This window comes from Oncorhynchus nerka, linkage group LG20 (assembly GCF_034236695.1).
Source record: "Oncorhynchus nerka isolate Pitt River linkage group LG20, Oner_Uvic_2.0, whole genome shotgun sequence".
Lineage (NCBI taxonomy): Eukaryota > Metazoa > Chordata > Actinopteri > Salmoniformes > Salmonidae > Oncorhynchus > Oncorhynchus nerka.
In genome coordinates, this window is record NC_088415.1 from 46396056 (window position 1) to 46423268 (window position 27213).

At 44.0% G+C, this 27213-nt stretch overlaps 1 pseudogene; it reads right to left on the reverse strand.

The window, feature by feature from the left end:
• The window catches only part of LOC115102611 (multiple epidermal growth factor-like domains protein 6), a 113278-nt pseudogene that overhangs the window by 59572 nt on the left and 26493 nt on the right, over positions 1-27213 (reverse strand).

A 27213-nucleotide genomic window follows, 5' to 3' on the forward strand; every position in this document is an offset into this window, starting at 1 on the left:
CCTGAGCGGTATGAAGGCTGCGTGGTCCCATGGTGTTTATACTTGCGTACTATTGTTTGTACAGATGAACATGGTACCTTCAGGCATTTGGAAATTGCTCCCAAGGATGAACCAGACTTATGGAGGTCTACAATTCTTTTTCTGAAGTCTTGGCTGACTTCTTTTGATTTTCCCATGATGCCAAGCAAATAGGCACTGTGTTTGAAGGTAGGCCTTGAAATACATCCACAGGTACACCTCCAATTGACTCAAATTATGTCAATTAGCCTATCACAAGCTTCTAAAGCCATGACATAATTTTCTGGAATTTTTCAAGCTGTTTAAAGGCACAGTCAAGTTAGTGTATGTAAACTTCTGACCCACTGGAATTGTGATACAATGAATTATAAGTCATATAATCTGTCTAAACAATTCTTGGAAAAATTACTTGTGTCATGCACAAAGTAGATGTCCTAAACGACTTGCCAAAACTATTTGCCAAAAACGAGTTAACGAATCCAACCTAAGCGTATGTAAACTTCCGACTTCAACTGTAAGTATTCAGACCCCTTACTCAGTACTTTGTTGAAGCACCTTTGGCAGCAATTACAGCCTCGAGTCTTCTTGATTATGACACTACAAACTTGACACACCTGTATTTGGGGAGTTTCTCCAATTCTTCTCTGCAGATCCTCTTGAGCTCTGTCAGATTGGATGGGGAGCGTTGCTGCACAGCTATTTTCAGGTCTTTCCAGAGATGTTAGATTGGGTTCAAGCCCGGGCTCTGGCTGTGCCACTCAAGGACATTCAGAGACTTGTCCCGAAGCCACTCCTGCGTTGTCTTGGCTGTGTGCTTAGGGTCGTTTTCCTGTTAGAAGGTAAACCGTCACCCCAATCTGAGGTCCTGAGCACTCTAAGGATCTCTCTGTACTTTGCTCCGTTCATCTTTGCCTCGATCTTGACTAGCCTCCCAGTCAATGCCGCTGAAAAACATCCTCACAGCATGATACTGCCACCACCATGCTTCACCATATGGATGGTCCCATGTTTCCTCGAGACGTGACTCTTGGCATTCAGGCCAAAGAGTTCAATCTTGGTTTCATCATACCAGAGATTATGTGCCTTTACTAAGGAGTGGCTTCAGTCTGGCCACTCTACCATAAAGGCCTGCTTTGGGGAGTGCTGCAGAGATGGTTGTCCTTCTGGAAGGTTCTCCCATCTCCACAGAGGAACTCTGGAACTCTGTCAGAGTGACCACCGGGTTCTTTGTCACCTCCCTGACCAAGGCCCTTCTCCCCCGATTGCTCAGTTTGGCCGTGCGACCAGCTCTAGGAAGAATCTTGGTGGTTCCAAACTTCTTCCATTTAAGAATGATGGAGACCACTGTGTTCTTAGGGACCTTCAATGCTGCAGACATTTTTTGTACCCTTCCCCAGATCTGTGGCTCGACACAATACTGTCTCAGAACTCTACGGACAATTCCATCGACCTCATGGCTTGCTCTGACATGCATTGTCAACTGTGGGACCTTATTTAGACAGGTGTGTGGCATTCGAAATCATGTCCAATCAATTGAATTTACCACAGGTGGACTCCAATCAAGTTGCAGAAACATCTTAAGGATGATCAATGGAAACAGGATGCTCAATTTCAAGTCTCATTGCAAAGGGTCTGAATGCTTATGTAAATAAGGTATTTCTGTTTATACATTTACTAACATTTCTAAAAACCTGTTTTCACTTTGTCATGATGGGGAATTGTGTGTAGATTGCTGAGGATTTTTATTTCTTTAATCCATTTTAGAATAAGGCTGAACCATAACAAAATTCAAGGGATCAGAATACTTTCCGAAGGCACTGTAAGTTCTCAAAACATGTTGGCACACCATTTAGAACATTGAGAACAAGCTATAGGCTGAGAAATACCTTGAGCACAGCTCAAGCTGACTAACTTAACAACTTAGCAAAAAATATTAATATTTTTGTTATATTAGTTATTTATTTTTACTAATTGATACTTGGTCACAGTGTCAATATTAAATTATCAAAAATGATATTGCGATACTCCACTGTATACATTTTTTCCCCCACCCCTACAATTATACTAAGTCTGAGGAACTAGTGTGTGTGTGCACGTGTGTCTCTCACCACTCTGACAAAGGGTGCCCATGTATCCAGGTTGGCAACGGCACGTTCCATTGTGTTTGTCACACACTCCCCCGTTCTGACAGTCAGGACAGGAGCCTGAGCAGCCCACACCCCATCGACCCTCCTCACACTCTAACAAACAAACAGACAGAGAGAGAGAGTGAGAGAGAAAAAGTGTGTGAGAGAGAGAAAGACTACAAGGTGAATTCATTGTTCTATTCTCCATATGGGGCTAATACTATTAAGCATTATTATTCTGACCAGTGTTCCATGGCGAAAGAATGAACATAGTAGTGTTTCTCATGTCTTCTATGAAAATCAAATTTGATAAAGAGCTGTTTTAAAATATGTATAACTCGCAGTGACGATTCTAGCAACTAAATGTTGTTGAGGCAAAATACATGTATTGGTGTGGAATGCATGCCAGCAAAGCCATTACACAACACAACACTAAGCAATACATGAATTGCACTATAATGGTGACAAATGGTGCCTACAAACTGTTAGGGCCAACATAAAGCTGTCCCAACAGAGTCCCAACACCTTACCAATACTACACATGGCTATCAGCGGAACCTTGTCTGGCAGCGAAACGGTTCATTCAGCCTCATTTATTGCCTTTAAAAAAAACATAGCTGATATGGCTGACTTGCCTAAACAAAAGTGGTTTCTTCGGACAATTGAGATGTACAAAATATGGCATAAGGGGCTTCAAGCGGACAAGAGTCAATGCGTAATTTTGATTAAGACATTAATGAGCGAGCTAGGACAGACGTACTGTAGTCGATGTAACTATTTGTTCAGCACTTTTGAAATGTACAGCGACAGAATTCAAAACATGGGCCATTCATACAGTATTCTCCCTTGTACACCAAGTCATAATTGTAGGATAAATAAAGGGGCATACAAGCAGACAATGAAAGCTCTTACAATATTTTATAATTATATTTCTCTAAAACAGGTTATAGGCTAGAGTTTGCATATCTCCCTGGCATATTACATCATTTATGCAGCAGCATACAATACATTTTTGGAATTCACCTTGTTGTGCTGTGCTCACTTGAACAGGAAGGTGGCGCGACGGTCCTTCGTGGGCAAATTTTGTCATCAAACTTTGTCATCAATCTGGCATTCTCTGGATTTATGGTGCTTTCAAGACAATTGGAAACTCAGAAGAAAAAAAAACTAATCATGATGACGTCAGTGATCTTCAGGTTGTAGCTCTAGAAAGAGGCCCGAGTTCCCGACTTACAATTCTGAGTTGGATGACCGTTCAAAATGTATTTTCCCAGTCGGAGCTCGTTTTTTCCCCCCCGAGTTCCCAGTTGTCTTGAACTCACTGAAGTCAGATTTCCCAGTTCCGAGTTAAGTGGCTTTGAGCGGGGCAGAAATCATGCTGGATTGACAATGTGAAATGTTTATCATTTTAAGCTTGGAAAAGTGACTCTTAAAGCAGGCTAGTGATTGCTTTGCAATGCTTGCAGTTAGCCACTAATTCCTTCCAAATCACTCGTTGAATTTGGCCGATGAGCACCGATACGTTTTATCTGTAATTTCTCTTCATTATTTCTCTTCATATGACAAGGATTAAAAAGCATTTGCCAGTAGATTGTCAACTTGATGATGATGACTGCTAGCTTGCTAGCAAAGAGTTTGAAAACATGATGTTGACATGATCAATGAAAGCTACTGTAGATATAACGCGATTTGACGTCATTTTATCTGTGGTCAATGACTTCTAATGTAACTCTATGGCAGCACCTCAAGGGGGCTTGAATGTTGGTGGGTTGCCGCTGATAACTCTCCACAGAGGGTTTTTCTCACAACAAATAATCTTGATCTCTCTCTCTCTCTCACTCACATGTGTATTGTAATGGGTGCACAAGCCTTTTTTTGTTAACATTGTTTTTATGGGTCCATATTGTGACACAACTCTTCCTGCGAAACAGTGAATGATGCTCCAATGCTTTAGCTGCCCCATCATTTTCCGTGACGTTTCGTGTTCAAGTTGACCTCAGCCAGAAGTGAACAAGGTTGAGTAAAGACACTCGATGCATCCCAAATGGCAGAGCCCTGGCACATAGTGCACTAGGGAATAGGGTACCATTTGGGACACAAGCAAGTGTGGAACTTAAGCACTCACTTCTCTCTAAAACCGCCAGACTCAGTTCCATCTCCTCTTCCAAGGAGCTCATATTCACAACAGTGTCCAAGAGAGGCTCAAACGGACCCGAATGAAAGACATCAGAGATGGAATCACAAAATGTTTTTTGGATAGTTTTACTATGGTTAGCCGTTGGAGAGAGATGTGCGGTCACATCGTTGAATGTAACACACATACTGCTGCGTCTCTGGCCAGCCCATCCCATGTTGATTTGAAGAGGGCTTTTAAAGAGGGCCGACCATGGCCGATATTGCTGCACAGGGATATTTCCATGCCGGTATGCCAGGATATTCCTATTGGATTTGTCATTATGCCTGGGCCAGCCAGATGAGGATGGGCTCCGGTTCTAGGAGTACTGGTTCTTCTATCTAGTTTTCCTTTTTTTTCAAACACCTTGGAGTTTGAGGTTTTCTGTGACAGCTCTATGTTGTGCACTGTTGATACTCTAGATTCCATGTGCCTGACAAATGTTCTTGGATGTTTGCGTAGTACACAAGAGAAAAGGCAGCGATATAACAAATATTTTGGATGTAGTGATTGGAAACCACTCCACCAACCATCCCTGTTCCTCCTCCCCACTGCCCTATTAGCATGTTGCCTCCCGTCCTTACCAGTCTCACAGTGCTGTCCAGTCACACCGTCAAGACAGTGGCACCGTCCTGTCACCTTGTCACATGGAGCGCCAGAGCAGTGGCACGATTGGTTACATCCAGCCCCGTAGCGCCCCTTCAGGCAGTCTGTAAGAGAGGACACACACACACACACACAGACATTCATGATTCATTGACAGATAGTATGATGATTTACAGATGAAAAATACACTAAAGCATTTATGCTTACACAACTGTTTGGCTGCCCTCAATTGAACTCATTTGGATGAATTTGTTTCGATTGGATTGACATGTAGGAAATATGTGTGGATGTGTGTTGGACACCATCTGCTTATCCTACATCAGTTTCTCTTGAAAGGTGGATCTATCTAGCACCGCATGTCCAGAAACTACCCATTTGCTACAGGCGTAGGATCTTCATTTGACACGTTTCTCACAGCAGGAAATAATCCTGCCACAACAGGAAATGTGAATTATTTTATGGATTATAATTACGGAGCAGCTGCTGTACCCAATTTTATGGAAACCCGATTTGGTTAAAGATACTGAGATTTCTGTACATGTAGGCAGCATATGGCAGCATATGTAGGCAGCATATGTAGGCAGCATATGTAGGCAGCATATCAAACACAGGCAACACACAAATACACTCAGTCTAATTAGCAATGTAATGTTCTTTAGCAATGTAATGTTCAAAAACAGCCTACATCATCATGGTTCACCAAGGGGAGTAAAGAAGGAAACGTGAAGGGAGGTGGCGTGTGAGCAGCAGCTAATTAGACAAATTACCAATTTTAGAAGCTCTTTTAAACCTCAAAAACAATTTAAGATCCTACATATGTAATGTTGATGTACATGGGAAACCAGCAATGTGCACTCTCTAGTAAAATGAATGAATATAAGAGAGAGAGAGAGAGAGAGAGAGAGAGAGAGAGAGAGAGAGAGAGAATATGTTGCTCAGGGCCCAACAGCAGGACCAGCACAGCTACGCAGAGGTCGTCAGAGGACAAGAGAACCCTGTAGGATTGAGTGAGATTAAACATCTCCTCCAATACATCTGCACTAAACACACACACACGGACACATGCATGCACACACACACCACACACGGACACATGCATGCACACACACACCACACACACGGACACATGCATGCACACACACACCACACACACGGACACATGCATGCACACACACACCACACACACCACACACACAAGTTTACTTGTTCAATGAATACAATAGTGATTTCATGTTGCAAAAAGAAAAAATAGCAGTCAGAAATACAGTAACTACTAACTATTAAGTTGTTAAGAGAGAGATAAACAGCTAACATTTTTTTCTGTTGGCATGTGGGACATTCAGGGCCTAAACTCATCAACCTTTGGACTGAAGAGTTTAGCACTGGAGTTCAATAAAAATCTTAAAGATGTTGACGTCATCATTCTGCAGGAGACATAGTGTAAGGCTGACATTGTCACTCACTGTCCCACAGGCTACAAAGAGGTAATTGTGCCATCACAAAAAAAAACAGTTCTGTCAATAGAGGCAGAGACTCTGGAGGACTGATCATTTGGTACAAATACGAACTACAAAATCTAATTGATCCCCTCAAAATTGATAAATATTACATTTGGTTAAAACTGAAAAAGAACTTGTACTGACAGAAAAAGATGTGTTCCTTTGCGCAATATATACCCCCCCCCCCCCAGAATTCTTTAACCAAGGGCGGGGCATTCGCCAGGGTTGCAATCTGAGCCCTGCCCTGCACTCAATATTTACATCAACGAATTGGCCACTATTCTAGAAAAATCCTCAGCCCCTGGTGTTAGTCACAACAATTCAGAAGTTAAATGCCTACTCTTCACAGATGAGCTATACCTGCTGTCACCCACAGCACATGCCCTACAGCAGGGCCTGGACCTGCTAAAGCAGTACTGCCAGACCAGGGCCCCGGCAGTAAGCCCCAAAAATACTAAAATAATGATTTTCCAGAGAAGTTCCAGATCTCAGGGAATTAGACCAAAGTTCTCAATTGGTACGAAATATACAGAATACTGCACACACTACAATTACTTAGGTTTAAAATAAGCTCAACTGGACACCTTAATGAGGCAGTGAATGAACTGAGAGAGAAAGCACTCAGGGAATTCTACGCCATTAAAAAATCAATTCAAATTGAAATACCTATTAAAATTTGGCTAAAACTAATTGAATGTGTCATTGAACCAATTACACTTTATGGCAGTGAGGTGTGGGGTCCACTTGCAAAACAATATTTCATCAAATGGGACAAACACCCCATGTAAACCCTGCATGCAGAGTTCTGTAAGATTCTCCTACATGTCCAGAGGAAAACTACAAACAATGCATGCAGGGCAGAATTAGGCCAATATCCAGTAATAATACAAACTCAAAAAAGAGCAATTGAGTTCTGGAAACACCTAAAATACAGTGACCCCCTCTCATATCATTACCAAGCCCTGCAATGCCAAGAGCTGAGCAAATAAAATATTCCCCTCATCCAGCTGATCCTGGGGCTGAGTTCACAAACCTGTTCTACTAACACACTGAAGACTCAGTCCCCTCATCCAGCTGATCCTGGGGCTGAGTTCACAAACCTGTTCTACTAACACACTGAAGCCTCAGTCCCCTCATCCAGCTGATCCTGGGGCTGAGTTCACAAACCTGTTCTACTAACACACTGAAGCCTCAGTGCCCTCATCCAGCTGGTCCTGGGGCTGAGTTCACAAACCTGTTCTACTAACACACTGAAGCCTCAGTCCCCTCATCCAGCTGGTCCTGGGGCTGAGTTCACAAACCTGTTCTACTAACACACTGAAGCCTCAGTCCCCTCATCCAGCTGATCCTGGGGCTGAGTTCACAAACCTGTTCTACTAACACACTGAAGCCTCAGTCCCCTCATCCAGCTGATCCTGGGGCTGAGTTCACAAACCTGTTCTACTAACACACTGAAGCCTCAGGACCAGATTCAATCCGAATAAAACAAATTACAACACAATCAAAACAAAACTGCATTGCTTATTGGGAAACTATTTGACCATGGTTACTGATCAAAACCTTAGAAAAACCTTGACAAAGTACAGGCTCAGTGAGCACAGCCTTGCCATTGAGACGGGTAGACAGGAAAACCTGGCTCCCTGTATTGGAAAGGCTATACAACCACTGCACCACAGCAGAACCTGGCTCCCTGTAGAGGAAAGGCTATACAACCACTGCACCACAGCAGAACCTGAGACGGAGCTGCATTTCCTGACAAAATGTAAAAAATATATAACCATTAGAGAGTGTAATTTCCCCAAATTTGAAACACTTATTCAAGGTTTCAAATACCTCTCGAATGAGAGTATGCTACCCGTCCTGTTGGGGGAGGACAGAGAGCTGTGGGTTGGCAGCGCATTACATTACTGCCTGCCATAAGATGAGGAACATTGTCTGACAGACCAATCAACCTGCACATGTCCTCTACTGTATGCTTATTGTTCAATGCATGGTTATTTTGACCCTTGGTTATTGTTGTCCCATTGATAATTTTGATTCTTATGATTTTCATTTTGTAAATATCCAAAGTAAGCGTTTGGCAAAATGTACATTGTTACGTCATGCCAATAAAGCGAATTGAATTGGGGAGGGAGAGAGGGAGAGAAAAAAAAATCCCGGCACGATTCCCCAAAGTTCCTAAATGAATGCAGATGCAAGGCTCTGGTCGCTTCATGGCTTCCAGATGACAAGCAACTCAACGCCAACTTTGTGTTTCAGTGAAAATATTCTGGTTATTTTCGGCTTATGGACACACACACAACCACACACATGCATAGCTACATACACACGCAGACACAAACAGTAGTTACTTAGGCAGTAAGTTCACCTCCCCGCACACACACTCTCATGGACGCAAGCATGCGTGTCTGGAAATGCACAAACGCTTCTATCTCCCACAGAGTTCCTGTATATCCATCACACAATGACCATCCTGCTAGGTCCAAAGCCAGACACTAAAGATAGAGGGAGGCATGGATGGAGGAAGCAGACCCAAAGGATGGCTCCGGTTCCGAGAACATCACCCTCTGAGGTCAAGAAGCCTCCCTCCCACACATTCACACAGCTGCCTGTCAGTGTGGCCAAAACACTGCAGTGTAACACACACACAAATGTTTTACATTTTAGTCTTTTGTTTTTTTAAAGATTTTACTTGATAAACAATAAAGAACATACACATACAAACAACAACATAATACAAACATCACACCTGCCCAGACCCACTCGCACACACCATCTCCAGCATCTCCTTCCGCCACATGGTCTCTCTCTCTCTCGCACGCACGCACGCACACACGCATACTGGTTCCAGATACACCAAAAGCCATTGTAAGCGAATTATCAGATTTTTTACAATGTCTGGAGAAGTGTTTTAACGTGTTGGTATTATAGAATGATGTAGTAGGGGAGACTGGGCAGAGAATCACATGGTTGGCTTCAAGCTGGGGTGCTGTCTGTTGATGCAGGGGTTGCAGTGAGCTCTCCTTTTTCCCCATGATCAAAATGTCACCCTTTAATGAACACTTCTGTTCTTACCTAATGGCTCCAATACAGTGGCCTCCAACTCTTGTCCTGGGGGACTACAGGGTGTACAGGCTTTTTTCCCCCACCCCAGCACTTACACACCTGTTTCAAATCATTAAGGTCCTGATGTGCAGCTAATACCCTCCGCCCCCCAACCTCCTGTTGATTATTGTGTAACTGCTCAGCACAAACAGCAAGAGAGAGGGAAACAGAAGCACAGTGTTGAGTAACTCATCTAAAATAAGAGTATGAACTCATAAAGAGCTGGAACTACCATGTGCGTGGAAGACTGTGTGGGTCCATGAGAAACACCATGAGAAAAAAAAGATGGATGTCCAAACTGTGCATGTGCGTGTTGTGCAAGGTTGGGGTCCCTTGGAATTTAAGTCACTAAATTCAGGAAGTGGTTAGCTTCTCCTTTTCAGTTTGTTGAGAAATCATATAAAATGGATGCAATTTTTTCAATTATTGAATTGGTATTGCAGTTTATTTCTTAAATTGTTCAATTCTAATTGACCCAATTACAAAGATTGTTAGCACGGTTCATATAAGGAAATCAGTCAATTAAAATAAATTCATTAGGCGCTAACCTATGGATTTCACATGACTGGGAATACAGATATGGATCTGTTGGTTACAGATACCTTAAAAAAAAGTAGGGGCGTGGATCAGAAAACCAGTCAGTATGTGATGTGGCCACCAATTCCCTCATGCAGAGCGACACATCTCCTTCGCATAGAGTTGATCAGGCTGTTGATTGTGGCCTGTGGAATGTTGTCCCACTCCTCTTCAATGGCTGTGCGAAGTTAATGGATATTGGCGGGAACTGGAACACGCTGTTGTACTCGTCCATCCAGAGCATCCAAAACATGCGCCGACTGTCGGCGTCGACAGAGATGATCGCCTCGCTTCGCGTTCTTAGGAAACTATGCAGTATATTGTTTTTTTAATGTATTATTTCTTACACTGTTACCCCAGGACATCTTAAGTCTTATTACAAACAGCCGGGAGGAACTATTGGATATAAGAGCAACGTTAACTTACCAACGTTACGACCAGGAATACGACTTTCCAGGGCGCCGCAGAAGGGGTGGAGCGGTCTTCTGGTCAGGCTCGTTAACGGGCACATCGCCCACCGCTAGCGAGAATACTATTAGCCAACATCCAGTCTCTTGACAACAATTTAGACGAAATCCGAGCAAGGGTTGCTTCCAGAGAGACATCAGAGTTTGTAACATTCTCTGTTTCACGGAAACATGGCTCACTCGGGATACTTTATCAGAGTCGGTAGAGCCACCTGGTTTCTTCACGCATCGCGCCGACAGAAACAAACATCTCTCTGGTAAGAAGAAGAGCGGGGTGTATGCCTTATGATTAACGAGTCATGGTGTAATCATAACAACATACAGGAACTCAAATCCTTTTGTTCACCTGACCTAGAATTCCTTACAATCAAATGCAGACCGCATTATCTACCAAGGGAATTATCTTTGACTATAATCACAGTCGTGTACACCCCCCCCCAAGCAGACACCTAGACGGCCCTGAAAGAACTTAATTGGACTCTATGTAAACTGGAAACCTCATATCCTGAGGCTAAATTTGATCTGCAAATCGAATGCGCGACCCGGGCTGGGAAAATTCTGGATCATTGTTACTCTAACTTCCGCGACGCATACAAAGCCATCCCTCACCCTCCTTTCGGGAAATCTGACCACGACTCCATTTTGCTGCTCGCAGCCTATAGACAGAAACTAATTCCACGCTTCAAGATTGCTTCGATCACGTGGACTGGGATACCTTCCGGACAGCGTCGAACAACAACATTGATGTATACGCTGATTCTGTGAGCGAGTTGATTAGCAAGTGCATCGGTGATGTTGTACCAACGACAACTATTAAAACCGTCCCCAACCATAAACCGTGGATTGATGGCAGCATTCTCGCAAAACTGAAAATGCGAACCACTGCTTTAATCAGAGCAAGGCGACCGGAAACATGACCGAATACAAACAGTGTAGCTATTCCCTCCGCAAGGCAATCAAACAAGCTAAGCGTCAGTATAGAGACAAAGTAGAGTCGCAATTCAATGGCTCAGACACGAGAGGAATGTGGCAGGGTATACAGTCAATCATGGACTACAAAAGGTAAACCAGCCCTGTCACGGACCCCAATGTCTTGCTCCCAGACAAACTAAACAACTTCTTTGCTCGCTTTGAGGACAATACAGTGCCACCAACACGGCCCACTACCAAAACCTGCGGACTCTCCTTCACCGCAGCCAACATGAGTAAAACATTTAAACATGTTAACCCTCGCAAGGGTGCCGGCCCAGACGGCATCCCTAGCCATTTCCTCAGAGCATGAAGTGCTTTGAGAGACTAGTCAAGGATCATATTACCTCCACCCTCCCTGACACCCTAGACCCATTCCAATTTGCTTACCGCCCCAATAGGTCCACAGACGACGCAATCGCAATCACACTGCACACTGCCCTAACCCATCTGGACAAATCTCACACTCAACGTCAACAAAACAAAGGAGATGATCGGGACTTCAGGAAACAGTAGAGGGAGCACACCCCTATCCACATCGACAGTAGTGGGGAAGGTGGAACGTTTTAGGTTCCTCGTTATACACATCACGGACAAACTGAAATGCAGACAGCGTGGTGAAGAAGGCACAACAGCGCCTCTTCAACCTCAGGAGGCTGAATAAATCCGGCTTGTCCCCAAAAATACTCACAAACCTTAACAGATGCACAATCGAGAGCATCCTGTCGGGCTGTATCACCACCTGGTACGGCAACTGCTCCGCCCACAACCGCAGAGCTATCCAGAAGGTAGTGAGGTCTGCACAACGCATCACCGGGGGCAAACTACCTGCCCTCCAAGACACCTACACCACCCGATGTCACAGGAAGGCCAAAAAGATCATCAAGGACAACAACCACTCGAGCCACTGCCTGTTCACCCCGCTATCATCCAGAAGGCGAGGTCAGTACAGGTGGATCAAAGCTGGGACCGAGAGACTGAAAAACAGCTATCTCAAGGACATCAGACTGTTAAACAGCCATCACTAACATAGAGTGGCTGCTGCCAACATATTGACTCAACTCTAGACACTTTTTAATAATGGAAAATTGGATGTAATAAATGTATCACTAGTCACTTTAAACAACTCCACTTTATATAATGTTTACATACCCTACATTACTCATCTCATATGTATACTAGTAATTGAAAGGTTGCTTCAAATCCCCGTGACAAGGTACAAATCTGTAACAGGCATCTATTGCATCTTGCCTAGTTAAATAAAGCTCATATGTATATACTGTACTCTATACCATCTATTGCATCTTGCCTATGCTGTTCGGCCATCGCTCATCCATATATTTATATGTACATATTCTTATTCATTCCTTTACACTTGTGTGTATAAGGTAGTTGTTGTGAAATTGTTAGATTACTTGTTAGACATTACTGCATGGTCGGAACTAGAAGCACAAGCATTTCGCTACACTCGCATTAACATCTGCTAACCATGTGTATGTGACCAATAAAATGTGATTTGATTTTGATTTGATGCTCAATGGGTTATACTCTGGTGAGTTTGCAGGCCATGGAAGAACTGGGACAGTTTCAACTTCCAGGAATTGTGTACAGATCCTTGCGACATGGGGCTGAGGTGATGGTGGCGGATGAATGGCATGACAATGGGCCTCAGGCTCTTGTCACAGTATCTCTGTGCATTCAAATTGCCATCAATAAAATGCATTTGTGTTCGCTGTCCGTAGCTTATGCCTGCCCATACCATAACCCCACCACAACCATGGGGCACTCTGTTCACAACGGTGATCAGCAAACCGCTTGCCCACAAGACGCCATACACGCTGTCATCTGCAAGGTACAGTTGAAACAGCGATTCATCCGTGAACAGCACACTCCTCCAGCGTGCTAGTGACCATCGAAGGGGATCATTTGCCTACTAAAGTCGGTTAATACGCCGAACACCAGGGTCGTGACCAGTCATATCAAGACGCTGGTGAGGATGACGAGCACGCAGATGAGCTTCCCTGGGACGGTTCCTGACAGTTTGTACAGAAATTCTTCAGTTGTGCAAACCCACAGTTTCACCAGCTGTCCGGGTGGCTGGTGTCAGATGGTCCCGCAGGTGAAGAAGACAGATGTGGTGGTCATGGGCTGGCGTGATTTCACGTGGTCTGCAGTTGTGAGGCCGGTTGGACGTTTTGCCAAATTCTTTAAAACGATATTGGAGGCGGCTTATGGTGGAGAAATAAACATTCAATTCTCTGGAAACAGCTCTGGTGGACATTCCTGCAGTCAGCATGCCAATTGCACGCTCCTTCAAGACTTGAGACATCTGTGGGATTGTGTTGTGTGACAATTTAGTGGTCTTTTATTGTCCCCAGCACAAGGTGGACCTGTGTAATGATCATGTTGTTTAAATCAGCTTCTTGATATGACACCTGTTAAGTCAATGAATTATCTTGGCAAAGGAGAAATGCTTACTAACAGGGATGTTAACAAATGTCTTCACCACATTTTAGAGAAATATGTTTTTTGTGCATATGGAACATTTCTGGTATCTTTCATTTCAGCTTATGAAACATGGAACCAACACTTTACATGTTGCATTTATATTTTAGTTCAGTGTAAATACCCATTTCTGTTTCCAATAAATGGACAATGAAGTACTATTCTGCGTTGGTCTGGGCTGGCACGCCATGCACTGTACCCACCTAGGTCACAGTTGTCCCCATGGAAACCAGGCGGGCACTGGCGCAGACACTCCCCTGTCACACGATCACAGGGTACCCATGATGGACACTCACATGTCCTCTTGCAGGCAAGGCCATAGTATCCTCTGTCACATTCTAGAGAAGAGGTGCAAAAGTGGGTTAAAAGTGCTGGTTACACATTTAGGGACAGTTTCCCAGACCCAGATTAGGCTAGATAGAACCATTCCTTGATGTGTGTGTGTGTGTGTGTGTGTGTGTGTGTGTGTGTGTGTGTGTGTGTGTGTGTGTGTGTGTGTGTGTGTGTGTGTGTGTGTGTGTGTGTGTCCATGCTTATGTGTGTGTGGGTGCATGCAGAACATCTCCTGAACCACTGACCCTCCTGGCAGTTCTTGCCCTGGTAGCCTGGTTTGCAGACACAGGAGCCATGGCGGCGGTGGCACTCCAGGGTGTTCTGTTGGAAACACTGGCACTCCTCCGAGCAGCCAGGGCCATATGCCCACTTAGGACACGCTGGGTAGAGACGGCACACCAAAGGGTTAAACCGGACTGCAGGCCTGATAGGGCACACATGGATACTGCCTGACTGTGTACATGGTTGTGCAGGGCAAGAGGTCCAGGGCCCGTATTGATAAAGAATCTCATTGTTGGGGTTATGATGTATGATCAGTTTAGTCATTTAGATCACATTGAATAACATTACATGGACAGAGGGGACCTGATCCTCGATCAGCAATCCTCTGAGATGTTTGACAGCCCCGATCACAGTATGATCCTGACGTACTATGAATGAGTCTTTCCTTGAGGTAGTCACTGGGTCTGGCAATTGAAATAAATGGCTACAGGGAGTGAATGTATGACCGAAAGGAAACAGAAAGTAGAGAGTCAGTGAGATGTCACGCCACTCACGTAGGTGACAGAAACGCCCATAGAGCCCAGGGTCACACAGGCAGGCTCCGTAGGTCCGATGGCAGCGCCCGTTATTGGCACAGTTACACTTCTTATGCAAAGTTTCCCATACAGACCGCTAGGACAGCCTATGGAGCAAAGAGACACAGAGAAGAGTAGAGAGTACATTATAGCACATTATAATGTGCACCAATATTGGTATTTGCACTTTTGGGATAATTCAAATGCTAGGTAAGCCAAATCATATGTATCATTTAAAGAGAAAACAATGTTATTTTGATCCAGGTCTGCATGATAACATTAATGTGTGCCAACTCACCATCCTGGCACAGATCCCCACTGACTCCAGGTGGGCAGCGACAATGCCCGCTCACAGGGTCACAGGTGGCACCATTCTTACACTTACAGCTGAAGAGGCAGTTCCTGCCAAATGTGCCCTCTAGACAAGCTGAGCAGAGGGAAGGAGAGAGAGAGGGTGAGAGAAGCATAGACACGTGTATGGCGTTAAATCTCTCAATCAAAGCTGGATACGTCATCAAAATAGGCCATTTCTGTTGGATGATTATGTCTGACATAATGTAAAATTCCCTTCAAAAACATATACAGAATCTTAATTTGAGCCGCAGTAAATGCAGCTGAGCTTCAGGATTTACATAAATTCACTGAAAACCCACGCTAACATGCGGTTATACTAACAGTATTGTACTTTCATGTGCCCTACTTTTTTCCAGCTAATAGCCTCACCACCGATCAAGCCACATTATGGACTAAATGTTCAAATCCTGTTGCTGCAGGATTATGCTGCTATGGCAATACTGGTTGAATTATGATCCTACATCTGTAGCTTCACTCAGGAATGGGTTAACCCCATATGGGTTTGTTGACTAAAAACACAGCAGGTTCTCAATAACACCTGTGACTTTGAGGATTAAACCCTTTTAATGTTTTGATACACCACATGACCAAAAGTATGTGGACAACTGCTTGTCAAACATCTCATCACAAAATCATGGGCATTAATATGGAGTTGGTCCCCCCTTTGCGGCTATAACAGCCTTCACTCTTCTGGGAAGGCTTTCCATTAGATGTTATAACATTGCTGTGGGGACTTGCTTCCATTCAGCCACAAGAGCATTAGTGAGGTCTGGCACTGATGTTGGGCGATTAGGCCTGGCTCGCAGTCGGTGTTCCAATTCATCACAAAGGTGTTTGATGGGGTTGAGGTCAGGGCTCTGTGCAGGCCAGTCAAGTTCTTCCACACCAATTTCGACAAACCATTTCTATATGGATCTCGCTTTGTGCATGGGGGCATTGTCATGCTGAAACAGGAAGGGTCCTTCACCAAACTGTTGCCACAAAGTTGGAAGCACAGAATTGTCTAGAATGTCATTTCCCTTCACTGGAACTAAGGGGCCTAATCCAAACCACAAAAAAACAGACCCAGACCATTATTCTTACTCCACCAAACTTTACAGTAGGCACTATGCATTCGGGCAGGTAGTGTTATCCTGCTATCCACCAAACCCTGAGTCGTCCGTCGACCTCCGCCAGAAAGTGAAGCGTGATTTATCACTCCAGAGAACGCGTTTCCACTGCTACAGAATCCAATGGCGGCGAGCTTTACACCACTTCAGCCGAAGCTTGGCATTGTGCATGGTGATCCCATTTCACCCATTTCAAGAAGCTCCTGACGAGCATTTCTTGTGCTGACAATGCTTCCAGAGGCAGTTTGGAACTCAGTAGTGAGTGTTACAACCGAGGACAGACGATTCTTATGTGCTACGCACTTTTGCACTCGGCGGTCCCGTTCTGTGTGCTGGTGTGCCCTACCACTTTGCGACTGAGCCGTTGTTGCTCCTAGACGTTTCCACTTCATAATAACAGCACTTACAGTTGCCTGGGGCAGCTGTAGCAGGGCAGAAATTTTACAAACTGACTTGTTGGAAAGGTGGCATCCTATGACGGTGCCACGTTGAAAGTCACGTAGCTCTTCAGTAAGGCCATTCTACTACCAATGTTTGTCTATAGAGATTGCATGGCGGTGTGCTTGATTTTATACACATGTCAGCATCTGGTGTGGCTGAAATAGTCAAATTCACAAATTTGAAGGGCAGTCCACATACTTTTGTACATATAGTGTGTATTTTGTTCTCTCTGCATGGCATCAGGTGCAGAAGAGACTCACTCTGGTTGCAGACAAGGCCTGTCCACCCATCAGGGCAGTCACAACGTCCCTCCTCCAGGTCACACACACCACCGTTGGAGCAGTCATCACACGTCAGGCTGCAGTCATGGCCAAACGTTTCGTTTAAACACACTGGTGAGGAAGAGCAGGAAGAGGAAGATGAGGTACAATATATATAGTAAAGGAGTAAAGCCAATTTTGACATTGTTTTTACAATCTAAAAAAAATATGTGCAAACAAGCTGTTTATAAGCTGCTTACATCTGTGTTACGACTTCCTTATCTGGTTATTACAACAGTCTTATATATGCCTTATGTGGGTGTTGCTACAGGTGTATGTATACCAAAGGTCTTGGTGAGGGTGCTCTGGGCCCGGAGCTCTCCCAGGCCGTCCTCCTCATAGTCGTCATAGCGCTCCAGCGGCTGGAAGTTGTCATTCAGCAGGGTGAACTGGGGTGGAGGGAGCTTCACCGCGATGCGGCCGCTCCACTCCAACAGCTCTACTGCCCGCTCCAGGGCTGGAGGGAGAAAGTAGAACAGTCATTGTCTCTGTCTCTGCACACTTAGTCTCCATTCTAATATCCACTTTAGCACGCCACTTGAATCAACTCTGAGGCCTAGTTACAGCCGATAACGTCTACCGCCTGGCATAGCCTACCACTAAGGCCCAGAGTTTTGGTCAAGTCAGGATAAACTTCTGGCCCTAAGTGTTATTTTGACCTGACTTACCGCCCAGACAGGATTCATTTTCAATCCACTTACGAATACAGGAGAGACGGTTCTCGTTTAGCCGGTGTCCGAGGCGACAGTAGCACTGGAAGGAGCCGGCTGTGTTCTGGCAGGTATGGTCACAGCCTCCGTTGTCTACCAGACACTCATCCACATCTGCAACATCAACAACCAAAACTAGAAATGGTACATTTCCTGAAGAAATTCTATGTGCTTGCCGCGATTGTAGAGCTCAAGCTGCAGCAAACACACTAATAAGGCTCAGAGAGATTACATCATTGTAAGCAAAGGGTGTCTTCATGCTTACAGACATCAACAACAGAACTTAAATCTGCCAAGACTACAATTATTGTCTTCCAATTTACCCCACCCCTTGAGGCATGCCTACATCAGGGAGAGCAAGCTGACTTTTATTCTCTAAACAGGAAGTCGACCCATTGCGTAGATAGATCATTTAAGATCATTTTTGATAGCATTTGATCAAGGAGGTTATCCTGCTAAATGGACCATACCATCACAGCCACACCCATCCGAGTTGAGACGGTAGCCAGCCCCGCAGTAGCATTCATAACCCCCGGGATAGTTCGTACAGTCCTGCTCGCAGCACGAGCTTCCCGTCTCGCACTCGTCCAAGTCTAAAACACACACGGTCATTGTTGACAAGTCTGTCTATGAAGGGACTTTAGTGCCAATAATTTGTCAGTTCAATCGTTTTGAATTCATGCCAAATTCAAAATGATTGGCACTAAAATCATTCCATATCGAAAAAAAACCTGATTATATTATTCTCCAAACTGCTCTTTGCTCACCCACACATGTCCTGAGGTCATCGTCCAGATGGTAACCATGGTTACAGCTGCAGACAGGTCCGAGGGCGGAGTGTTGGCACTTTTGGGAACAGCCTCCGTTGGCAGTCTCACAACCGTTCACAATCTCCATCTCGATACCTAAGGAGAGACAAATGTGGACACCTGTTGTTCCAAGACAAACATATACACAATATTTTCTTGCAAATAATCCCTTTTTCTTGTGGCGCTAATGTTTTAGTCTGACCAAAACATTTGTAATAGCCTTTGTTGTATTTTACTCTAAACTCCAACATGCCTAAAGGGGAATATGGATGATGATTCATGCCAGTAAAAATGCTATAATAAAAGTGTAAATGTGTAATGCTATTTTGACATCACGGATAATTGGTAATGTCTCAGTGAGTTAATGGGAGTTGACTGAGAGTGAATGAAAGTTGACTTACGATAGCATTTCCTGCCGTTGGCACCCAACTTGTATGCTGGGTTACAGACACAGGTAAAGGAACCCTGGGTGTTATGGCAACCGTGGGCACATGGAGTTTGGCCTGTCTCACACTCGTCGATGTCTGAGACACACACACACATACACCTTAAATCATTGTAATCACCATTACCACCAATAGACTAATCCCTAGAAGCATAGTCAATTCGGAAGTTGACCTTCACAGTTTTTGCCATCCTGTGCCAGTGTATATCCAGGACGACAGTCACACTGAGATCGTCCTCCTTCATTTCTACAGGTGTGCACACAGCCTCCATTTCTGTCTGCACACGGGTTTCTCACTGGAACACAGTAACACAGAATGAGTACAATAATGTACGTACACGCACGCACACACAGACAGAAACAACACACACAAACACATTCGCCCTTGTGGATTTGAGGGAGTAAGAGGGTAATGGGGTTAAATGGGAGTCTGGTTACTTTCTCCCTGCAGATATGGCCATAGTTACTTCCATGTCTGGACCCCTGAGAGGTGAATTTCCAAGTGGCTTTTCCTTTATTTCTTGGTAGCTACTTGGAAACAAGATAATTCATTGTAAAGCAAAACAAAGTCAGTAAAAAGGTACAAGATTTCCACATCTGCCCAAAGATAGAATTGATACAACAGTAACAATGTAACTTTTCCACAATGCCGGTTTGTTTGAAATCCACCCTAGGTATAACTATTTCACGCATTGCGCTCTTGGATGGTGCTTTGGTAACAAAGGCAACAGTGAGCCACTGGTAAGACTCAGTTAATGTGTATTGGCCAGTCAGTCTGCTGGCCAGACAGACCAATGGTCAGAGGTCGCCAAGCCAATGGCAAGTCTCTCCAAGCCAACCGGTCTCTGTCAAGGACCTCGCAGTCGGATACAAGACTAGAGGAATTTCAAAGCTCGCCAAAGTGGACTGTAATTTAACAATTTTTTTGTTATTACAGTTCACACTTCCCAACAGCTGCAAGCTCTGCTTTATAACCTCATAAATGACTATAATTGTATTTTCCCCTCTATTTTATCAAAACCATTTAAATATCACTTCAATCCAATTGGATTGTAAACATAATTGACATTTCTCTGAGGGCTTTTTTGTCCTTTGATGTTTAAATGTAAAATTCCAACAATATTACATGTGTCTTGATATATAAAATACGACATGTTGTATCTGAGATCTACGTGTCGACCACAATAAGAACCATCTGAAGTATAATTCAGAAGTAAGGACCCAGGCTGCCAATGGCCTTTGGGTAAGGACTGAGGACTGCCAGCCACGATATCTGAAGCCAACCACTACAGCACAGCTGTGTAGTTCAGCTAAGCTCATAGTGCAGGGGATTTGTGAAAATTCTGTTTACTTTTTCATAAAAGCATGAAACTTTGTAAACTTGTACAGTTTGGGGCCCTGAACATTTAGATATGGAGGCATCGGAAAAACACCTGCAAATAAGGGATTTATTTCTCCTATCTCCTGAACCAAGCATGCTATTACAGAGAAGGTGATGTTTACCCCTATGTTTTGATGGTCAAGGATTACAATGGTACTATGCACAACATCAAATCGCAACCTAGAGGCAGTGGCAGTCATTTTGCTATTCCGCCATAGCCGGACAATGTATTTTCCGTCATACCTACTGAATGATATCATGATATCACAGAAGGTGATGTTTACAACTATGTGTTGATGGTCAATGAATAAAATGATATCCCGTAAAACATCAAACAGTTCAGATTATTATATAATGGTGGACTGCTGTGGTAAACAATGGAAAGAAATCCAATGAAATCTCAGTTTCTGACAATGGGGAAGGGAGATACCTAGTCAGTTGTACAACTGTTGAACTGCCTTCAACTGAAATGTGTCTTCTGCATTTAACCCTCTGAATCAGAGAGGTGTGGGGTGACTGCCATAATCAACATCGTCAGCATCCGGGGAACAGTGGGTTAACTGCCTTTCTCAGGAGCAGAATGACAGATTTTCACCTTGTCAGCTCGGGGATTCGATCCAGCAACCTTTTGGTTACTGGCCCACTAGGCTAACTGCTCAATGTAAATGTAGCACTCACTTCCGTAGCACTCACTTCCGTCATCATGAAGTGGTTTGAGAGACTAGTCAAGGACCATATCAACTCCACCCTATCTGACACCCTGGACCCACTCCAATTTGCTTACCGCCCAATAGGTCCACAGACGACGCAATCGCAATCACACTGCACACTACCCTAACCCATCTGGACAAGAGGAATACCTATTTAAGAATGCTGTTCATCGACTACCGCTCAGCATTTAACACCATAGTACCCTCCAAACTTGTCATTAAGATCGAGACCCTGGGTCTCGACCCCGCCCTGTGCAACTGGGTCCTGGACGTCCTGACGGGCCGCCCCCAGGTGGTGAGGGTAGGTAACAACATCTCCACCCCGCTGATCCTCAACACTGAGGCCCCACAAGGGTGCATTCTCAGCCCTCTCCTGTATTCCCTGTTCACCCATGACTGCGTGGCCATGCATAACTCCAACTCAATCATCAAGTTTGCAGACGACACTACAGTGGTAGGCTTGATTTACCAACAACGACGAGACGGCCTACAGGGAGGAGGTGAGGGCCCTTGGAGTGTGGTGTCAGGAAAATAACCTCACACTCAACGTCAACAACACTAAGGAGATGATCGTGGACTTCAGGAAAAAGCAGAGGGAGCACCCCCCTATCCACATCGATGGGACAGTAGTGAAGAGCGTGGAAAGTTTTAAGTTCCTCGGCGTACGTATCACAGACAAACTGGAATGGTCCACCCACACAGACAGCGTGGTGAAGAAGGCGCAGCAGCGCCTCTTCAACCTCAGGAGGCTGAAAAAATTTGGCTTGTAACCAAGAACACTCCATCTTTTACAGATGCACAATCGAAAGCATCCTGTCGGGCTGTATCACCGCCTGGTATGGCAACTGCTCTGCCCACAACCGTAAGGCTCTCCAGAGGGTAGTGAGGTCTGCATAACGCATCAGCGGGAGCAAACTACCTGCCCTCCAGGACACACCACCCGATGTCACAGGAAGGCCAAAAATATCATCAAGGACAACAACCACCTGAGCCACTGCCTCTTCACCCCGCTATCATCCAGAAGGCGAGGTCAGTACAGGTGGATCAAGGCTGGGACCGAGAGACTGAAAAACAGCTTCTATCTCAAGGACATCAGACTGTTAAACAGCCATCACTAACATTGAGTGGCTGCTGCCAACATACTGACTCAACTCTAGCCACTTTAATAATGGAAAAATGTATGTAATAAATGTATCACTAGCCACTTTAAACAATGGCACTTTATATAATATTTACATACCCTACATTACTCATCTCATTTGTATATACTGTACTCTATACCATCTACTGCATCTTGCCTATGCCGTTCGGCCATCACTCATTCATATATTTGTATGTACATATTCTTATTCATTCCTTTACACTTGTGTGTATAAGGTAGTTGTTGTGAAATTGTTAGGTTAGATTACTTGTTAGATATTACTGTACTGTCGGAACTAGAAGCACAAGCATTTCGCTACACTCGCATTAACATCTGCTAACCATGTGCATGTGACAAATAAAATTAGATTTGATTTCATGTACACCTTATAATATTATTTCTGTTGTTGATTTGAAAATTTGATTGAACTATTTCTTGAGAAATATTATACTTTAGGTTAAGCTTAGTTTGGGGGCAATGTGGAATGAATCATGTTTTATTCTGCTTTACTGAAAATGTATCATCATTGACACCATGCTAAGGTACGAGCAAGAAAGATTCTGCTGGAATCCGGTGGGGTCGTCTGCTGCAATAGCCCATCCGTGACAAGGACTGACGAGTTGTGCGTTGCTAGATGCCGTTCTGCACACCACTGTTGTACTGCGCTGTTATTTGCCTGTTTGTGGCCTGCCTGTTAGCTTGCATGATTCTTGCCATTCTCCTTCGACCTCTCATCCACGAGCTGTTTTCACCCACAGGACTGCCACCGACTGGATGTTTTTGGTTTGTCGCACCATTCTCCTTCTAGACACTGTCGTGCGTGAAAAGCCCAGGATGCCGGCCGTTTCTGAGATACTGGAACCAGAGCTCCTGGTACCGATGATCATAACACGCTCAAAGTCCCTTAGGTCACTCATTTTGCCCATTCTAACGTTCAATCTAACAGTAACTGAATGCCTCCATGTCCGTCTGCTTGCTTTATATACCACGTGACTCACTGTCTGTAGGAGCGAACCATTTTCATGAACAGGGTGGTGTACCTAATAAACTGTATGTCTAAAAGACACATCTGAATTTAGAATTTGTCAGGATGTAGTGTATATCCTCCAAACTCCAAAATTGCTTTGGAAATGGTCTGTATTCTTTAGAATATTAAAAACGTGTAATGTAAAGATATCCCCTGATATGGATGCTTTTTTGCCCAGTGGCAGTTCACCATTTTATAATAATCGTAGCTATTTATGATGTTGTACATAGCACAATTGTAATCCTTGACCATCAAAACATTGGTGCAGACCTTTTCTGTGTTATTAATGAATAGTTCGGCAGATATGACGGGAAAAATACACTGTCCGCTTATAGCGGAATAGCAAAATGGCCACCATGGATACCAGGGGGCATTTTTTATGTTGTGCATGGCATTACTGTAATCTTTGACCATCAACATAGAGAGGTAGACATCATATTTTCTGTGTTAACATGTTTGGTTCATAAGATATGACGCACAATGCATTGTTTGTTTAATGGCGGAATGTCCACCACAGCCGTCGGGAGGTGTTTTTGCGATGCCTCCATCTGAACCTTTTCAGGGCCCCAAACTGTACAAGTGTACCAAGTTTCAAGCTTTTAATGAAAAAGTGAACATATCTCCAAAGATTTGGCACATATTGCCTGGACTATAAAATGTATACTCCATCTACTGTATCTGTAGAAGGAGGAAATCTGGGCGCTAGAGCTTGGGCAAGTGGTCATTAACACAAGCTAGCAAGTTACAAATGGACAGAATCGGTGCAGTCTGCAGCCTTTAAGAAGACATAATTGTGTTTTATTGCATTTCAAATTCACCACAGGCCAAGGCTGCCAAACTCCTTTAGGGGCTCATACCAAATGGGCAACAACAATGGCCACAAGTGCAATTGAGTTTGTTTAATGTGTTACTTTTATTAGGTATTTGTTCATGGTTTTCATGGGCTTTGTTGGAGAAAACATAGTGGAGCTGGTAAGTTAAACACCAGGATGGATTTATAGTCATAGAATGACATTAGATTTCTTTGGCCCCACGACAGATCAAACAGGCAGAAAATGAACTGTTGAAGCATAGCCAATACAGCGAATGCAGCCAACACAGCACAGTAAGCATTTTGTTATTCCCTGTCATGAAAAACTAAGAAAAATAGGTTTGTGCCGCATGGCTCTGCATCAGTTCGCATCAGCTAGCATCACCAGCGTTGTTGTAGGGCAACCCCCAAAGTGACTCTTCTTATCAACTGTATGCAATAATTTCCTTTGTGTCATTTTAGGAAATCAGCATTCTCTGTATTATGTCTCCAACCCCCATTGTCTCACCTCTGAGAAGCAGAGGTGACATCATGCAAGTCTGATATCTGATTGGAGGTTAACGTGACAGTAATACTATTGGTCAACACTGCAGATTTTGAATCCAAACAGCTCAGATGCTTATAAAAGGGTCTTAGATTCCTTGTTCTTTCTCTTTTTTGTGCCTGAACTGCTGTGGTGAGATACAATCTCTCTCTTTCTTTCTCTCTCCACCCCATGGACTTTTGGGGCATGGCATTTCAGGGTATGATGTCTTGTATAATGTTATCATTGTTTTCAGTAAGTAATTCAATAATAATTGTATTTAGAATTCCATTCTCAGACATTTCTTAATGGCCTATTACTGTAACTCAACTATAGTGTGCTTGCATATTGCTAAATAATCTTTATGGAGTCGGATAATTCATTAGATGTGCTAATTGCTTCATCTTATTATGAGTCACATGTGAGGTATTTATAATATAATATATACTGTTTATACACAATATTAGTGCCAATAACATAAAAGTGTCTGCCAAAATGGCATAAAAAGGATGGACTGAGAAGTTTGCACACAAGCATACACAGGTTTTTCCATTAAATGGCCGACTAGTGGCACTTACACTTGCAGTGTTTGCTGTCCTCTGCAAGATGATAGTTGGCTCTGCAGTGACACTGGTAGTGATCCGGGGACAGCTGCACACAGTCCTGCTCACAGCCTCCATTTCTGACAGCACAGGACTGGACGGCTGGGGAGAAACACACAGAGTGAGACATGATAGATCAACAATTAAAGGTGATGTTCAGTACACAAATGTAATTGATTGATTATCATGTGAAGAAAGAGTACCTGTTTAGAAACTCTCAAAGTTAAATTTTTGACCACTATTGTATTTTAAATTCAGATGATCTACAATGACACAGGCAAATAGTTGTTAATGCGAGCAGGATAAACTCGCGGAAATTACATGTACAGTAGGTCTGCTCGCTTTGACAGCACGAGCAAGTGTTTGTCTATATGTTCTCACAAAGTGCAAGACACCACCAGATCGTTTCAAACATTTGATTTATGCTAACGCATAACCCAAGCTGAACTGTATCTCAAAGAGGAGATGTAGCTCCTGCATTTTCAGTTGGAGGAACTCAGAAAAAGGAGTTCCAGTTTCAAAACAAAAACAAACACGAACCCCATCTACACTCCGATCTTGGAAAATGATGAAGGCGCTGACCCCACTCCGCTCCACTCTGTTTTCTCTGCAATTGCCATCTCAGGACAGAGGCCCAATAATAACAACGCTTTTTTTGCAGATCCATTCGCGAGACATCTGATTTGGGCCGATAAGCCTGCGGACAGCAGGGTACTTACAATACGTGGCTCATTGCAGTGGACCTTGACTAGAAACAACCCTTGCCGCTCACCCCTAGATCCCTCAAACTCAACTCTGGACCTTCGGAGCCAGTTCCACTGCTTGGTTTCGTTGTTCCCTTCTAATCAAGAACAGATTGAGACCTGGCACACCAGGTGCGTGCAATGAATTATGAGGTAGAACATAAAAACAGCAGGCTCCAGACCTCGTTGGGTAAGAGTTGAATACCCCTGCTCTAGAGCCTAGGAACGTTATGCATATCTGAAAGGACTGGATAGGTATAAGCAATATGATAGTTGCTCAACCTTGCCCACTAGGTGGAACTTGCAATATTTCCCACACCTATCTTATCCTGTCAGATCTAGTGCCTAGAGTGGTATAGGGGCAGGGGGTTGTGTTTGGCATATGTTTATTCAGGAAAGCTGTGATATCTTCAGTGGAAAGTATCAGGTCTTCCCCTGACTGACAACGTGCCTGGGAAGCCATAATGACTCACTTGACAGGGTCGCTTTGGCAAGTAAATTGCCTATATGCTCTCCATCGATAGTAAATCACCAAAACGTCACATGACCAATATATGAGCCAACTAGGTCTAAGTTTGTTCCACATTTCATACTAATTCTCAAATAGCAATGTTCATTTTCCCAATGATGGATGAGTTGGCTCCTTCGGCTGTGCTAAGCCTGAACCCAGATGAGATGTGAGTGAAAGAATGACATGGGGAAGAAAGAGCAAAGATTATGGATATACTGACAAGATACATGTCTCTCCACCAAAACAAATGGGAGTTGTTGTCCACAAAGTGGCACGGCGGGCTGTATACCTCCCGCCAATCCGTTCTTTGGATTGGTGGACACATCTCATTATTGTAATCCTTTTTTAAATATTCGATGAGGGTTGTTGACGTCAACCGCCTGTATTCAATGGAGAGAGCTG